Genomic DNA, 17,490 nt, shown 5'->3' on the forward strand with positions numbered 1-17,490 from the left:
TGGGACTGGTGTCGGTTCTTAGTCCAAACCCACAGCCTCCTAAAAAATTTCTCGGAATAACTAGAGGTGCTGGTGAAGGTGGTGGTACAGGTGAGGGCAGGTTCATAAACTATGTATCTGTGTACAGATTCTCATCCTAGTGTCTATAACAGTCAGTATAGTCATTTGGTACTACCTGACTACCTGACAATGCTCTTCTCCAACGGGCTGAAAATCTTTATGCTATTGCAGTGAATAAAAATGGGAACTGGGTGTGCTCTGACAAATAGCAAGCCTTCCACATACTGTCTACAAGGTAGACAGCACCATTCAACCCTGCATTCCCTTCTCCTCCCTTCTCTCTTTCCCTCCATTTCATTGAATATCACATCTACTATGTATCAGATACAGTGTAATGGGAGAAAAAGACTCAGCTCCCATAAAGCTTGAAATTTGCTAAGGGAAACAAATATAGGAGCAATTCACATTAGAGACTTTTATAAAGGTATGCCAAAAAGCGATGAGTCTAACAGCATAGGTTGCAGGTTGTAGAAGACAGTCAGGAAAACGTCCCTGAGGAAACCATGCTTTTCTGCTTTCATTCTAGCATTTTTTTTTTTTTTTTTTTTTTGTTTTTTTTGAGGAGGGGTCCCCCCTTTCCCCCCCTGGAACTCACTATGTAGACCAGGCTGGCCTTGAACTCACAGAGATCTGCCTGCCTCTGCCTCCTGAGTGCTGAGATTAAAGGTGTGTACCACCATGCCTGGAGTAGGATAAGATTCTTTTAAACATCACCTTCTTTATATACTAAGGTTAACGCAGGCATGCACTGAGATGCCAGGTCCAGTGGGATCCATGCATGCCAGTCCATGTGCAGAACACTCCCAACAACCCAGAATGTTCTTCATACACCTTTATCATCCCCACCATACATAGCAATGACATCTTGATTTCTAAGGGTATAGACTAATTTTTCCCTGTCTTTTCATAGCTCATAAAAATATTCTTACATTGCCTTCTGGTTCAACATGATTGTGTTGTTTTCATAAAGCCAGTGGGCTGGCCCCTGTGCCACCAGAGTCAAAAAGCCCTCTTTTGCTTGCTGTTTTGTTATTATGGTTTGTTCTAATTTGTCCTGAGAACTGACCTCAGCCAGCACAGCCACTCTCTAGAAAAGCTTTGAACCGGCAGAAAGTTAGCTTCAGAGACGCTTCTTTCGTGAGCTCCAACGGGAAGGTGCGACAACAGTACATGAAACAAAAGAGACAAAGCACTTACAACTCCGAGGAGGACGGGGTGCCGACAGCATGGGGTACCTGGAGGCAGCTGGGCGCTCAGCCTGCAGGTAAAGGTGGAAAAAGGAGAGGGCCACGCCCTTTGCTGGGGTGCACAGGTGTGATGGCTTTGGCTTCTCCAAGAAGGCTAGGGATTGGCTGGTTTACATACATGCATGGGGGCAGGGTACCTATGTGATTGGGGTTTCCCGTTAGGCTCATCAAATCAGCAGCTGTAGGTCCGTTGGATTTGGGTTTCTAGCATGAAGAGCAAGTGGGCTGCATTACAAACAAGTCTATGGGGGTAGGGGCCATTTTCATTTTCGCTTTTGTTGTTGTTGGGTTGTTTGGTTGGTTTTGATTTGGTGAATCGGTATTTCATATATCTCAGGCTAACCTAGAACTCACTGTGTAGCCCAGGATGACTTTGAATTCTTGATCTTCCTGTCTCCATCTCTCTAGTGTTGGGATTATATGTGAGTGCAACCAGGCTTAGTTTTCAACCCAGGGCTTTATGTGGGCTAAACAAGTACTCTGCCAATGGATATATATCCTCAGCTCCAGGGGGGAAACTTTAAATAGGCCAAAGGCAATTTAAAACATCTGTGTTTCAAATAACTTATATAGGAGCTAAAAATGCAGAGGCAGCAACTATATTGTACAACTTCATGACATTGTCTTTTTCTGTTTCATTCTGTCTTCTCCCAGAGTCCAGCTCCACACACAAGAAAGCTAACTCTGAGTGCACATGTCAGAAGACTCGGGGCTAAAGCTCCCTGCCTGCATTTTCATTTCAGCCTGGGTGTGCTGGTCCGTCTCTCACCAGGGACTCTTCTGTGCGCATGTTGCTAGCCTCCAATGTGGTAGGCAGTGCACAGAAGGTTTTAAATCATTACCTATACCTGGAGGGAGAGAGAAGCAGATGCCACTTGAAAGGAGCCTGATTAGAGGACATGCTTGCCGACAGTGTACCTGATTGGCATCTGTGGCTTTGCCGCCAGACCATCTGTTTCTGCTGATACAGCCTCGAGGATGGTGCATAATGAAGTTGGGGTCAGGATGGTTTGGGCAAATCTGTGTGATATCTGTGTGTTGCCTCCAGGTAGGTGAACCGTGGGGGTACGCTGCCAGAGAAAACTTCCCTGATGTAAGGGGTCAGGAAAAAAGGGATGAAGAATTCCAGCTGCATGTCTCTAGGGGGATCCTAAGCATGGCTGAGTGTGGAGTCGGAGAGGGGCACAGACACAGAGAAAGGGCAAGTATGTAAGATAGATGAGATCCTAAAACTAAGAAAAAAATCAGAGAGACTAACAGGGAAAAGGCGAGACAGGTGTGAATGCTCATGGCTCTGGGGTGAGGTTTCTGTATTATGAAATGAAGCTTTTCCTCTTCCCCCACCTCTCATCTCACCTGGAGTAACTTTCTTTAAATAACACCTGTTATGCTAAGACGGTCAAATACCTATCATCTGATAGCTATTTATCTTATCTGTGTGATCCTGAAATCCTTTCCTTGTGCCAAACTTCAGAAATGTTTAAATAATCTCTCTCCTGATGCTTGGGGAAACACCAACTTTAAAGTACATGATGTCACAAATTACACCTTACTCCTTGCCTTTATCCAGGCATGTCCAATTCATGGCCCTTGCTGCTGAGAATCGCTATAATGTGGTCCTACACATATTGGAACAGTTACTTAAAACGTTGAGACTTTTTGTGATTATTTTTTGTCACTTGATTGCACAGTTCTCAAGTGTGAACTTTGTAGAAGACAGCATTGTGCTACAATGTCAAGAGTTTGTACATAATTGGGAGTTTATACAATATCTTGCATAGCCTTCTGCCTAGACCAAATTTTATGGAACACACAAGTACCCCAACTGGTTAATGTTTGAAACAGAAATCTACATAAGTAATCTGTGGTATTTCTCAGCACTTCATGTCTAACACTTTCCAACAAACACACAGTCCATAGCGTTATTTGAAATAAGACATAATATGTCTGATCTCATGGTCAGGCAAAGACAACATTAGCATGTACATTCTCAAAGCATGTCTTGTGTTTGGGTCTGCTCTGTCTGGATGCTCCAGTAGCTAGCCCAGGTCAGCCCAAAGTTTCTGAGCTTTGAGTGAGAATCAATGGATTAAAGAGAGTTTAATGATAACATGGGTGCCTTTTAGAGATTTACTTTTATTTTTAATTGTGTGTGTGTGTGTGTGTGTGTGTGAATGTGCACATGTCAGTGTGAGTATGTGCCCACGGAGTACAGAAAAGAGTGTTAATTCTTGGAGCTGGAGTCACAGGTGGCTGTGAGCAACCTGACGTGAGTGCTGAGAACCAGATGTGGGTCCTCTGCAAGAGTGGTACATGCTCTGCTGAAGCCTCTCTCTCCATCCCCGACAGGGGTGCTTTTAATAATTTCTTTGATATGCTGTGCTTGGAATATAGAGGCCTATATTCCACCTATTATAGCTGTGATCCTATTCTGAGATTAACGTTGGTGTTTATCATTCACAGAATGCATGGTTTACCCCATTGATGTAAAAAGTCCCCTACAACAACAGATTCAGATAGCCATAGACTGACCTGCTGGACTGAGGGTTTCTCACATCATACACTGATACCTACTGCTTTTTTCCAAAAATCAAAATTCGATTGAGGATTTTGGGGTATTACATGTACATGGCTGATCATGTGATACACTGATCATCTTTATTTAGCAGTGTATGTGTGGTAATCTATTGCATCCTCTTTTGCCTTTATTTATTTATTTTTTTTAAATAAATGCTTGGCAGGTGTGGTGGTACACGCCTTTAATCCCAGCAGTGGGGAGGCAGAGGCAGGTGGATCTCTGTGAGTTCAAGGACAGCCTGGTCTACATAGTGCATTCCAGATAAATGCTGACATCAACATTAAACAACATAGTTTGTGTAAGCTCAACCCAATCGAGATCATCATTAGATGAACAGAGGCAGCAAACTTTTAGCTTCAACTTAATGAATTAAGCTGACTATTAATTATGACTAAAAAAAGGACAAAATTAACATTTAAATTTATCAGGAATTGGGATTACATGTTGGAGAACATTTCTAGTTAAAATTCAATTGCATGTGATTGATTTATTCATTTGCAAATCTTCAACATTGGAAGAAAATGTAAATATTAATGGGCCATTTGCAGCCCCAGAATATGCATCTGCAGGTCTTGACATCTAATGTGACCCCAAAATAAAACATATTGTTTCCAAAATTCTAATCTCAAATACCTGTGGTTAGATGTGCTTTCAATTTTCCAGTAGACATGGCGTGCAGTAAATGAGGAAGAAGAGGTGAAATTGGAAGGAAGGAAGTGAAGATCAGACATCATAATGTAACAACTTTGAGCAAATTCTCTTCCTAGGGACACTCTAATTCCACCTCTTCTAAAAAGGCAAGAAGCAGTCCTCTTCAGTACATACATGGTGCCTACTTACTGAGCACTGTTGGTTGAGTAACACAAGTCAAAATAGGGACTAGGGGGGCAGCGGAATGGTAGAGCAGTTGCCTAGCATTTTGAAAGTCCTATGTTTGATAACCAGCACCTACAGCAAAAAGATCTTAACTAGGGGGGAGAAAGGAGGAGGGTAGAAAGACATCTGAATAGGACACAGACACACATAGACTCTGGCAAGTGCTGTGGAGGAAGGGCAGGAAAGAGAAGGTGACCTGGACTCACCTGTGCCTGAGGAAGGTCTTGAGGGAGACAGTTTATCAGTTCTCATCATTCTGACAAAATACCTGAGAACAATGGAAGATGAATGATTTTGACTCCCTGTTTGAGGAGTTCAATCTAAGGTTGCTTGGCCCCCTGGTTGTGGACCACAGTGAAGCAGAGCATCCTAGCAGAGAGGGCATGGCAGAGCAGAGCTGCTTTCCTTGTGGTGGCTCCAAAGCAGAGGCAGAGATAGACTGGAGTGGGCCAGGGACAGGAGTAGCATCAGTTTGAAACCATCAGTCAGAATTCAAAGACAAAGCATTATGTTGAGTGTGATGGTTCGCTTTCATTTTCAACTGGACACAAACTAGAATCACTGGTTTATTAAACACCATGACCAAGGTAACTTATAGAAGGAAGAGTTTTTTGACTTACGATTCCAGGGTGATAGAGTTCACCACGGTTGGAAGGTGTGACAGCAGGTGGCCAGAGCAGAAAGCCAAGAGCTCCCATCTTCCAGCAGGCACAGGAAGCAGAGCTAAGCTGGAAATCAGGCAAGGGTTAAGAACTCTCAGAGCCCATCCCCAGTGATGTGCTTCCTCCAGCATGGCCACACCTCCTAAAGGTTTCAAGACACTCCTTAAACAGCTCCACGAACTGGGGCCCAAGTAGCCAAATACTTGGAGCCTCATGGAGACACATATTCAAACCGCACACCTGGGAAGAGAATCTGAATGAGGGATTGTCTAGATCAGGTTGTCCTGTGGGCGTGTCTGCTGCGGACTGTTTTCATCACCTTCATTGGGGTGAGAAGAACATAGCCCACTATAGGCAGCACCATTCCCTGGGCTTGGGATCCTGAACTGCCTGACAGTGGAGAAAGCAAGATGTGCACTAAGTGGCATGCATGCATTCCTTCTCTCTGCTCTGACTCTGGATATGACCAGCTGATTCAGGTTCCTGACGACTTCCCCACAATGATGGTCTGTATCCTTTAATTGTAAGGCAAATAAACCCGTTGTACCTTAAGGCTGCTTTGTCAGTGTCTTCTACCACAGCAAGAGAGATGACAGTGAGTGAAGACACCAACAGGTGATGGAAACAGAAGGTTCTAGCAGACTTTCCAATGGAAAAGGACACTGAAGCCTCCAAAGCCTTTAATTTCCAAAACCCTGAGTGTCCCCTTCCATAGCCCACCTAACCAGACACTTCCAGTCCTTCTGTTCCTGTGAGCTATGCCTGGCCTTGCTTGATCCAGGCCCTGGTTTGACCTCACAGGAGTCACTGTGAAAGAATCAAACGAACTGACATAAAGTGGTTGTTTCCTGCTCTTCCTTTGACAGGGTGTGTTGAGGAGGAGGAGTTGGTTGTTTAGTGGTGTTAACAAAAATCTCATCTGTGTGAATGACTACCATTTTGTTGGGTTGTGTTTGTGTAGGAGCACGTGAGTACCTGTTTATGTGACGTGTTTGTGTGTGTGCCTGTTTGTGTGTGTTCTAGTGCAGTGTGTGTGTATGTATGCGTGTGTGACTGTGCATGTGTTTCTGTCTTTGTGTATGTATGTGGACACACATTTGTGTCTGAAGTCTGAGAGTGCAGAAACCAGTCTTGACTGCCATTTCCCAGGTATGCTGTTCACTTTATTTTTTCACAGTGTCTGCACTGCTTGGAACTTGCCAAGAAAACTAAGCTGACTGGGCAGTGAGCCCCACGGATCTGCCTGTCCTGCGTCCCTCCCATCACTCGGATTACAAGGGTGTACCGCTGGGACTCTTTATTCTTTTTCATGTTGGTTATGGAACGGAATTTGTTTTGGTTGAGATTTTCATTTTTGCACTTTTTTGGTTTTTCATTTTCATCTTTTTTGTGTCTTTTTATTCCCTTTCTATTTTTTTTATTATTTATTTACTACAACTAGTGCTATTGTGTCATTTACATACATTTTGTTTTGGTGCCAATTTTGGGTTTTGATTTGGTTTCTTTTTGATTTTCTGGTTTGCTTTGTTATGTTTTTGTTTCTTTGTGTGATTTGGGCTTAATTTTGAGGCTCTTCTGTGTGTGTTTGTGTTTTCTCTTTTGGTTTAGTGGTCTGAGTTTTCAGTTGGTGTTTGGTTGGGAGCTTTGGGGTTTTGATTTGGTTCTTTTGTACGTTTGTTTCCTGCCACTTGTTCTGCAGGCAGCGTTCACGGTATTTACAAGCTGCAGCCCTCCTACTCCCATTACCCTGGGCCCAACTTTGGTTTAAATTTTCTGATACTTTGTGTGTGTGTGTGTGTGTGTGTGTGAGGGGGTTGTTGATTTGGGGTTTTGTTGATTTCTATTTTTAATTTTTAAATTTGTTTACTTTCCTTTATTCTATTTCTGTTTGTTTTCTTGGCAGCACACTCAGATTACCTGCTATGTCTTCTCCCAGAGACGAGGAGGAAGCAGGGCCCAGGCCCGCACCATCATCTGCTGCTGAGAGTACAAAATCCTGAGGACCATAGGCCACCGGTGCCATGCCCAGGTCAAGCTGGCCCACCACCGCCTCACTGGTACACCTGTGGACATTAAGATCCTCATGAAGGAACAGCAGTGGCCCCTCCCCTCACTTTGGAGGCGAACATTATGATGTCCCTCAGCCATCCCAACATTGTCTCACTTCTGCAACTGATAGAGACCGAGCACAGGATCGATTTTGTCATGGAGCTGGCTGAGGGGGAGCAGCTGGGGAGGCACATCTCTGGGGCTGGCTACCTGCAGGAGGAGGAGGCCCCCACTGTTTTCCTCCAACTCCTGAGTGCAGCAGGGAACTGCCACGACACTGGGATCGTCCACCGGGACTTAAATCCCGACAACATAATGATCGATCCCAGGGGCAACATAAAGTTAATAGACTTTGGTTTGGGCATCAAAGTTAAACCCGTCCAGAAGTTGGAGCAACACTGTGAGGCCTATCAGCTTGGAGCCCCCGAGCATTTCTTGGGCCTCCACTACGATGGGCCCAAGATGGACATATGGACATGGGGGTGGTGCTCTACTTTATGGTCACCAGGGAAACGCCCTTCACCGCACCCACGTTACAGGACCTGTGGGAGGAAGTCCTCAGAGGGCTGTATGATATCCCTGACCATTTTCTTGCCAAGAACTATGTTAGTAGATGTTTTACATATGTAAGGGCTTCCAGCACTTATATTCATGGGAACTATTCGCAGATTGAGTAAGGTTGGAGTGATGGTATAAACTATAATATCCCAGAGAAGATGTGACGGAGCAGAATAAAGGTTTCTATTTCCTTGGGCAAAATGCCTCACCTTTTAGTCTTATAGAACAACAGATTGGGAGAGACAAAAATGGTCCCTGGGGTAAATGATTTTTAATTTTTAGCTCTGTGGAGGGATAACTGACAGTAGTGGTGTGTGCATAATGTGTGCAACTGGAAGGGTTTTTTAGATGCACACATTGTGAAATGATCACCAGTTGTTGGTTAGGCATCCTCTGAAAAGCTAGAACTGAACAGGGGAGGGTCTAGAGACTTAAGGTCAGAGATGCTGAGCTCACTGGAAAAGGAGCCATGAACCAGGAGAAGACAGCATGCAGAGACCAGAGGCACATTTAAAATATGGGAAAGAAAATTTCTATGAGAATTCATGCCTTTGTAAGTCATCCCCTCCTGGATGTCATAAACTATGCAAAACCCAAATAGGAGATATTCTGTTGGTTTTGTCAGCCCTGGGCCCTCAGAGGGTGCAGGCACACGGGTCTCCCAAGAGGAGGGAGGGGAAAATTTAGTGCAACACCAGTCAAGTAATGACCATATGCATTTCCCCTCACAGGCACTGTGTTCTCTGAGTTTGTTCCGTACTATTTCCTTTAGTAGTCAGGAAGCTTAAAACTAACCTCTTGCAGATTTCTACCAGAGTGTTTTTATTTACTGCGTCATGAGGAGTTCCATTAATATTTTGGTACTAATTCATATTCTATCACTCAAACTTTGTAAAGAGTTAAAAAATTCATCTTATAAAAAGTTTTTTACTTTTACTGTATGCATGTGTAGGTCAGAGAACATCATGTGAGATTGGATTCTCTCCATCTACCATGTGAGTTCTGGTGATAGAACTCAGGTAGTCACGCTTGGTGGCAATTGCCTTTACTCACTGAGCCATCTCACCACCCCTGCTAAGATTCCTCTTACTACATTTAACTCTTGATTTTAAATTGGAAAATTACAGGTGCATATCTGTGGGGTACAAAGGGTTGCTATGGTTTGTGTATACGATGCACAGTAGGTTAAAGAAGCTAATAAACACTGCCATCACCGCAAATTCTTATTTTGTCAGGAGAACATCTGAAATGTGTTCTCTTAGCACCTTTAGAACGTGTCCTCCGTCCTCGTCTTCCCTATTCACCACGCTGTGCGTTGTGTCTAAGAAACCCATGTGCTTCCCCACAGAGGCCCTGGTCCTTTGACTTTCACCTACCCATCCATCCTGCATACAGCCCCAACCTCTGTATTCTGTCATTGTGAATCTGACCGGTTTCCATTGTGAATATATGTGCAAAAATGCATTCTTGGACTGTGCGTGTGGCTTTTCCACTTACCATTATGGTGCCAGGATGGATACTGAAATGATGTCATCTCACCAGTTTTCTCTTTTATCCACTGACAAACCCTTAGGTTGATTTCATTTCTTTCTGTTAACTTTTTGTTTTTGGGACAGGATATCCCTTGTAACCCTAGCTGACTTGGAATTTGCTATGTAGACCAGGCTGGCCTCAATCTCATGGAGATCCTTCCACATCTGCTTCCCAAGGGCTGGGATTAAAGGCATTTGTCACAAAGTCCAGATGTTTCCATTTCTTGATAATTGTGAATCATTCCCTAATGAGTGTGAAGCAGAAAGCCCTTCAACAAACTGATGTTAAGTCTTATAAACGGAGTTTGGATATTTATAGAATTTGTCCATTTTATCTGTGTGTGAGAAAGAAAGATTCCTCATGAATGTGGCACTACAGTATGGAAGTCAAGGGTCAACTTGGAGGTGCGTTCTCTCCATCTGCCATGTGAATTACAGAAATTGAATATGAAGATGTCTCCATTATCTAAACACCACTTCCCAAATGGGAGGCTCGAACCTACTTAATAACTGTAGTTTGGATTTATCTGTCTAGAAGGGATGGAAGTTGCCCCAGAACACCCGGGGTTCCCGGTTTGACACCATGGCATAATCACAGGAAATACCCTCGAAATATTTTGCTTTCTCTTCGATTCTGAGAACATGGATTTACAAGATGGTGGCTAGACAAAGGCTTGTTGCTTCTGAGTGGGGAATCAATAGTGCATTGTCCCCTGGTATGCAAGAGACTGATTCTAGAACATTTCAATCCCTTATCTAAAATGGTGCTGTATTTGCATATAACCAATGTACATCTTGTCATGGACTTTAAATCATCTCTTTGTAACTTATACTGCCTAATACATGATTAAAATGAATGTGCTATGTTAATAATTGTTAGACTTTATTGTATAGGAAATAATGTCAAAAATATGTGTTTAGCACTGATGAAATTTATTTTGAATATTTTTAATGTGCTCCTGATTGAGACTGTGAACAGGAAGCCTGGTGATGTGGAGGGCTAATCACACCCTCTATTCCTCCTACCCTGAGGCACCCTGGCAGTCTTCCAAGCAGGGGCAGAGTCAGCCTCGCCAATTACAAATTCAGATACTACCACAGTGCCTACAACATAGCAGATAATGGAAAGAGTAAACCCAGTGTCCCAGTTAATATCACCCCTCTAAACAGAAAATTCTCAACTGGGTGTGGGATGCATGCTTAGCCAAGGAAGGGCACACCAACCCCACCCTGGGCTGTGGATAATGGGAAAGTATAGAAATATATAGCTGGATGTAAGAAAGTCCCCCCAGAAGGTTTCTAGTCCTCCAGCTCCACCACACACACACACGCACAGAGAGAGAGAGAGAGAGAGAGAGAGAGAGAGAGAGAGAGAGAGAGAGAGAGAGAGAGAGAGAGAGAGAGAGAGAGAGAGAGAGAGAGAGAGAGAGAGAGAGAGAGACAGGAAGAGAGATAGAGACAGATGCACAGAGATAGACACACAGAGAGAGAAACAGAGAGATAGAGACACACAGAGATAGAGAGACAGAGAGATCATAGTTGAGCATACTGAGAAACTGAGATGCTGAGACTCAGCTTTTCCACTGGCCTCTGGGTCACCTTGGGCTAACTCACACACTCTGCCCTGCTGCCTCCTGATTCCTTAATATAACCTTTTCCAGGCTCTCAAGACTGACAACCTTCATTTCCTCTGACTGAATGCAGCTTGTTGCTTATGGATTTGTCATTTATTATGTCCCTGGTTTATCATCCTTCGGTGAGCTCAGTTTCAAGACAGTTTAAATTATACTTTGCTAATAAGACACCCCATAATTAACTTCAATAGGATAAAAATAGATTACATTCACTGTATATCAATTTACCAAATGAGCTTTGGCACATATTATAACATTGCTTTATTTGTGCATTTCATTGTTTCTCTCTTATTTTTTACTGTGCAAAACTCCCTCAATTATAACAAATGGCTGTTGAATAACACACCACCTTCTCACCTTAGAGAGCAATAAAAATTTTCAAACGCAGGCCGCATGCTAAACTGTGCAATTGTAGGAGAGGGCATCAAAGACAATTCTTAACAAGGCAGAAAGGAAGATCATGTTGTATAAAATATACATGTGGGGCTCGGGGTTTAAATTCTAGGAGGAAGAAGCAGACCTCTGCCTTATGAAAGGAATTTTCCTAGAATATTAGCTCACTTGGACATTTCTGACAGCCAGCTGCATGCCTCAACGAAAACTACTGTCTTATTCTGGTTCAAACAAAAATGACTCCTTGTGTCCGAAGCGAGAATGTGAGCAGCGAAAGCGTGCCGTGGGCACAGAGAGCTGGTGCTGCTCTTAGGCCTGTCAGAGTCCCCACACCACAGAAGGTGGGAGAAGTTCCCTTGAAGGAGGAGGCAGCTTCCTGGGATGTGACAGTGCCCTGCTCTGCAGCACTCCAGACCCTGAGAGCAGGGAGAGGGATCAGCATGGGATCTGTTTGCCCATCTCTATGACCTTGCAGCCTTGTGAGCTGTGCTCAGTCAGCTGTCGCTGTGGTCTCTGGTCACAGGGAAGGACACAGGACTTCTGAGCGCAGGCCTTAGGCACGCCTCTTGTAGTTAGAAAAGGTGAGTTAGGAAATGCAGATGGCGAGTGAAATAACTGGTTCAACTCCTTTCCTTAGAGGGCAGTCTAGTAACAGGTGACTCAAGTGACCCGCTGCTTCTGTTGGTGGGAATAGAGCGGTGCAGGCAAGCATTGTTGGGCATCAGCTCTTCTTGCTGAGAAAGATGTTAAACCTCATCCATTGATGCAAGATGCCTCCAAAGCAGGAGGTCTGGATCCCAAAGGGAAACCACAGAGAATCTTCCCCTACATACAGATGCAGAAATGCACCGCTGCTCTGCCAGACCTCTACCAGCAGGGGGAAGTGGAGGAGACTCCAGGCAGGAAGGAGGACATGTCCCTGTGAGTTTTCTCGTGATGTAGCCCCTGTGGTCTTGCTGCTGGCTGCTCACCCCACTTCAGGGAGGTTCCCCTCAGCAGCAGCAGTTTCTAGTAGTAGCGGCTGAAGCCCTGTTGGGTTTTCCTGCTCTTCAATTAGCAAACGAATGTCACAGCAGTGGGATAAAGTGGCCAGGGAGAGGCAAGCAGGCAAAAGCAAAGCTCCCTCTGCCATGTCCTTCCAGTGGGCTGCCACCAAACGGCGCCACCCACACCTTCACATCAAATACTGCATTCCATCTTATGTTGCTGTGACTAAATGCTTGACCAGAAGGAACTCGATGAAAGAAGGGTTCAGTTTTGCCTTGCTCAGTAGATCATCCCGTGGTGGCTAGGAAGGTGGAACATGAGCTCACAGTTTACCTGCAGTCAGGAAGGAGGAGGGCGCAGGGAGCCGCTTAGGCTGTCAAACCTCAGGGCCCTCCCCCAGTGACCCACTTCATCCTCTGAGGCTTCACCTTCTAAAACTTCGACCTCTTTCCCAAGCAGCAACACCACCTAAGACCAAGTGTTCCGTCATGGAAACCCGTGTGAGACATTTCCTATTCAATGCACAATGCCAAAGCACAAGGCTTTGGGGAATCATTTTCCGGGCCCGACACCTGTTGGACAGAATGGCCTTCAAACTCACTGTGTCGGGCCTGGCAGAGGCTCTCAGGCAGCAAGGAAGAACGGAAGTTCCCTCCGAGGCCAGCCACTTCCCACACACTGGAGACATGTGAGCATCTACCTGCCAGCTTCCTCTGAGGCAAGCGACAGGCCTGGTGGCCAGGAATGCTCAAGCACCGCTGTGGGAACAACGTCAAGATGCTTGTGGTTCATTTTCAAGGACTGGCCTTCCATGCTGGACTCAAATAAACGATCCCTGACTTCTCGGCAAGTGCAGATCACAGGATGATGGTGACTAAATGTAGAGTTAAAGGTGACCCAGGCCAAGGAATTCCCACTGACCACAAAGCTAACGCATAAACTAACACAGTGAATGGAATTAGCCCTGCCTTCCTGGCCCAAAGCTAGCCAAGCTTAACAGTAAACTGGCGACCTAAATATTGTACTTACTCTGTCCTGGCCACAAGCTACAGGGTAAACAGGCAACAGTAGATAACTTCAGTCATGATTCCTTCCCATCGCAGACACATGCCCAGTTCTGGGCCTCACAAAGCAACTCTCAGCTGACTTCAAGGTTTAACCACATAATGCTAAGGTTAAATATGTTCTGTCTAGGTGACCTAAAAGATGGAGCACAGCTTTCACACTCAAGACCATGTGATCCAGAAAGGAGAACAATTTTGTGTCCCTCAATATAGGATAATAGTCTACACTGAGCAGAGGCTCTGAGCATGCGTGTCTCCTGGTGTGCTCACCCCGTTACCCCAAGGTATGTCTTTCTACTCCCTCTCTAGTGACTGTCACTCTATTACCATCTCCCATCTCTTTCCCCTTCCCACTTTTACCCTAACACTTAAGGCAATACTCTCTCCAATAAAGCCTCAAGTGCCTTATGTGTCTATTTTTCAACTATTTTATTAATGTTAGCAAGCACCTCCACAGGGAACTTCGTGCCTCTAGCAACAAGACTCTTTCAAAACCAAAGTGCAAGTGGAAAATAAGATAACACCAGCTACAGTGCATAGCAGGTCAATGAAGTGAATTGCAGCCAGGCTCAATGACTTGCCATGGGGAATGTTGTTAGAAGAATCCTGCAGCAAATCCTACTTTGAATGGAGCCAGACCCTTATGCTTGTCCTTGGGAAAGGAGATTGCAGAAATTGCAGAGGAAAACTGTCTATGTCATTTTAGTCAAATACTCTGAAAGGAACTAAAGAAACTCTCAAAAGGGTGAGAAATTGCAGAACCAATCGCCCCTGGGCAGGAATTTCAATGTGTACCTCAGTGTAGGAGAGAGTTTGGTGTTAAATTACAAGATGGCTTTGACACAGATCATCTAGACACTTTGTTAAGTGTTCTAATAAGTCTAGGTGAAGTCCTTGAAGACACATATGTACAAGTTTGTCACAGCATGGACTTTAACCCGTCACCATCCCATAGGACAACAATCTGGGTTCAAACTGTCAAAGGCCCTCACCTATACTGAGCGTCCATTCCCATCCCAAATGTTCTGTATTCATTATCTCTTCACAACTCAGATTCAGATGAAGAATCTAAAAATAAATATAGAAATTAATTTTTGGGGGGTGTTTTTGAGCCAGGGTCTCCCTGTAGTCCCAGCTGACCTGAACTTACTATGTATACCAGGCTAGCCTTGAACTCACAGATATCTGCCTTCCTCTGCCTCCCAAGTGCTGGGACTAAAGGCGTGTGCCACCACACCCAGCTAGAAATAAAATTTTAATTAATCAATTAATTTAATTATTCATGGTGAAACATTTGGTAAGTGGCAGACTGGGGACTTTAAGACCATGAAGTACTTCTTAATCATTAAATAGATTTGTTTATGCTTTTGGAATGGCTATTCTTATCAAATTAGGAACCTAGAGTTGCTTGTTTGGCATCTCTCTGAGAAAAGAATATTCGTGACTGCCTCATTTTTAAACTCTCTGAACAAAATGGACACAGTTATTAGTACTATTTTGCTCATCTGCATCTTTTTGTTGTTGTTCTGGTGTCGATAGCACTGAGATCCTCCTGCCTCTGCTCCCAAATTCTGGGATTTAAAGGCATTGCGCTACCATGTCTGACTCATCTGCAAATATTTTTTTTAATGTGTGTAAGTGTATTGCTTGTCTATAGGTATGTGTACCAGTGTTATGCAATGCTCACAGAGATCAGAAGAGGGAATCAGATCCCCTGGAACTGGAGTTATGGACCATTGTTAGCTACCATGTGGGTACTGGGAATCAGACCTGGGTCCTTTGTAAGAGCAGTGTTCTTAACCACTGAGTCATCTCTCCAGCCCCTCATCAGCATCTTATAGATCCTTAATTGTTAAGATAGACAGACACTGCTTAGAAATGGTAGGTTTTCTTTTGACTATAGAGTTGAGGGATTTGGTGGCTCGTAGCAGGTGAGGCAGTCATGGAGGAGTCAGGACCATCCCTGATCCAACATGTCGGAACATGGTGCTGGAAAAGGTGTAGTAGTGCCATGAGCTCCCAGGAGAGGCAGCAGGTGTCATGTGTTATTTTTAAAGTCAGGCAGATCATGTGAGAATATTGTCTATAAAAGAAGAGTGTGTTGTCTCCCCACCCCCACCCCAACACACACACCCAAAAGCTAAGGATCTTACTGAGAAGATGTGGGATCAGAAGAAGAAGCAACTTTTGAAAGTGTATTGGATCCAATTACAGGATCAAGGCACATTGCTATGTGAGTGGATGTGTGTGAACAGTGTGGAATGCAATGTGTGAGTACATGTGTGTGCATAGGATGGACTACAGTATGTGAGTGCATATACATAAACATGCTGAGTATGTGAAAAGGCATGTGAATGCATATGTGTGTATAGCATGTATGAGTACATGTGTGTAAATAGAGTGGAATGTGGTATATGAATGCATGCATATGAACAGAGTGGAATGCAGTGTGTGAGTGCATGTGTATGAACAGGGTAGAATGCAGTGTGTGAGGCATGTGTGTGAACAGGGTGAGTGTGTAATGCATGTGTGTGAACATGGAGGGTGTGTGTACACGTATGTGAACAAGGTAGAATACGGTATGTGAACATGAGTCTGTGAGAGGACATGTACACATGAGCATGTAGCATAACGGGAAAGAATCCCGCTTCCTCGTCAGGAGTGGAACTCAGGAGTATGGTGAGAACCTGCTAGTCCCTTCAATCCTGGGTCACACTAACGACTAGCGTGATACAGGGGGCCAGAGTGATGAGCAAGGACAGTGGACCAGGCTTTTCTCTGTCTCAGGTCAGGATGGGTCAAGGGAACAGTAGGCTGAAGGGAAACTGCCATATCTGACCCCATAGGCAGGTCCTGCGTCTGGAACGACGTAGTAAGTCTGGCAGCTTCCAATTTTCACTTCTCTCCTAACAGCCAACCCCGAGTCTATGTTCTGCCCAGCAAGCTCTATCTCAAATGGGTTCTGAAATCCTAGAAGTTTAAAAGTGAAATCAAGCATAAAAAGCCTTAACTTTGTTTAAACACAAATGCTTCTTGAATTATAAATTGTGTTTGTGTTCAGGACAGTGTCTAGCAGAGCGGGCCACACCTACAGCTCACTACCAACTCATCTATCCAATTTTATTGCACACTGTTCTCATTTCAGAGTGGTGTAGACCTGATATTTGAAGCTTATGATTTTATAGAAGTCATTTCCAGGACTGAGTTTTTTATTGAACTAAAAACTTGAATAATCAACTGATAGAGAAAAATGAGACTTCTTAAAACAGACCATTGGTATAAATTAAAAGATGATTTGTAGCCGGGTGTAGTGGTGCACACCTTTAATCCCACCACTTGGGAGGCAGAGGCAGGTGGATCTCTGTGAGTTCGAGGCCAGCCTGGTCTACATAACGAGTTCCAGGTCAGCTGGGGCTACAGGGAGACCCTGTCTCAAAAAAACAACAACAACAAAAAAAGATGATTTGTAAATCATAAAAAATGCCACCAAGTTTTATATGATGCTAATCAAGTCCAAATCGCTACTGAGCAACCACAGTTAATTCATTAATATCTAAAACTGACACCATGCCAAAGACACTGATTCATTGACCTGATCTTGCAAGTCAGGCACAGAGGGGGCGTGGTTTTCTGTGACAATTCTCATAAAGACTGCAAGAAACCCTGTTCTACACCCTGCCCTCCTGTGGAAGAGGCTCCCATGGAAGCTATTTCATTTGGAAGCCTATACCATCCCCTCACATTGAATTCTCCAGATTTACTTGGTCAGGAATGGAAGTTAGACAGTGTCTACACATCCCTTTTCCGGCTTGTTTCTCTTCTGTTTGTACTTCAGATAATTCAAAAAAGG

At 44.2% G+C, this 17,490-nt stretch overlaps 1 pseudogene; it reads left to right on the forward strand.

Moving 5' to 3' along the window:
• Positions 1-1,230: 1,230 nt before the first annotated feature.
• LOC108490658 lies at positions 1,231-8,149 on the forward strand (annotated as a pseudogene).
• Positions 8,150-17,490: the final 9,341 nt, after the last annotated feature.

Source organism: Nannospalax galili, unplaced genomic scaffold (genome assembly GCF_000622305.1).
Source record: "Nannospalax galili isolate Female #2095 unplaced genomic scaffold, S.galili_v1.0 scaffold1750, whole genome shotgun sequence".
In the NCBI taxonomy this organism is placed as follows: Eukaryota; Metazoa; Chordata; class Mammalia; order Rodentia; family Spalacidae; genus Nannospalax; species Nannospalax galili.